Here is a 1,105-nt window from a genome sequence, read left to right on the forward strand (position 1 = left end):
TTAGCCATAGATTCCTTTACTACGCCTGAATGGTCGGTGTAGAAACAACATTCTTCTCCCAGGGCAGCGCAGAGGCCACCTTGCTGGAGGAACAGTAGGTCTAAGCCCCTACGGTTTTGCAGAACTACTTCAGACAGAGAGGTTAGGGAGTCCTGTAAGTGTGAAATAGAAGTTTCTATTCTTTCTATGTCAGAATCTATTGCAACCCGAAGGCTACTGTAATGATGGGATTGAGTGGATAGTGAGGCGATACCTATCCCTGCCCCGGCAAGGCCTAGTCCTAGCAACACTGACAGGGTTATTGCAGTGACCGGTTCCCTTTTAACCCGGGAGTACCCTCCTTGTTTCAGCAACTGGAATACGTCCTCCTCAGTGTGGTACAGTATTTTGGGGAGTAACTATACCAAAATGCAAAAGCCCTCAGACTGAGTGAGTACCTGCCCATGAAAACACGGAGTTAAGCCAGTGGAACACATCCACCATCCATTCTCGGGGGGCAGGTGAAAATCTTTGGAGACTACAGGGAAAGTCTGGGCACATAAGGACTGGACCCCTGAAGGGGGCTTGCCCACGCAAGTTCCTTTCCCAGAGATTGACTGTAGGGTCAAGCTTATTTCCGTGCTCGGGGCCCACCGGCAAGCATTGGAACTCGGGCTCGTGGTGTAGTTTCCTATAATTGCAGTGCCTTCATAATAAGGTGGCCGGGGACTATAGCATAGCCAGCAGGACCGGGTGAGATCGGGCCTGGTGCTATTGAGAAAAAGATAGGCATTGCTTAGTATGTCCCAGAGAGGGTAGGAGGAGGCGTTTCAGAAAAAGTATGAGGATGTATTTAGTACAGGGGTTTTCTTTATAGAGGAAATAGCTGCAGTGTTACCATGGCGCGGGGTGTGCATGGCAGTAGTGAAAAGCGCACTGCTTGGCTCGGGTCTAGGAATTGATTCAGTAGTTGGCTTATCTGTGGGTGGTGTGAACCCCCTGAATATGGTGTCCAAAATTATATCGGGTGAGCCCCGGGATGGTGCTGAGGGTTTGGACTTTTATTCTAATCATGAAAAGACTCCCTAGATCATGCCATCCTGTTCTAGGGTCGTCATATAACCTG

Source organism: Carlito syrichta, unplaced genomic scaffold (assembly GCF_000164805.1).
Source record: "Carlito syrichta isolate Samal-C Ts95f unplaced genomic scaffold, Tarsius_syrichta-2.0.1 Scaffold309310, whole genome shotgun sequence".
Classification (NCBI taxonomy): Eukaryota; Metazoa; Chordata; class Mammalia; order Primates; family Tarsiidae; genus Carlito; species Carlito syrichta.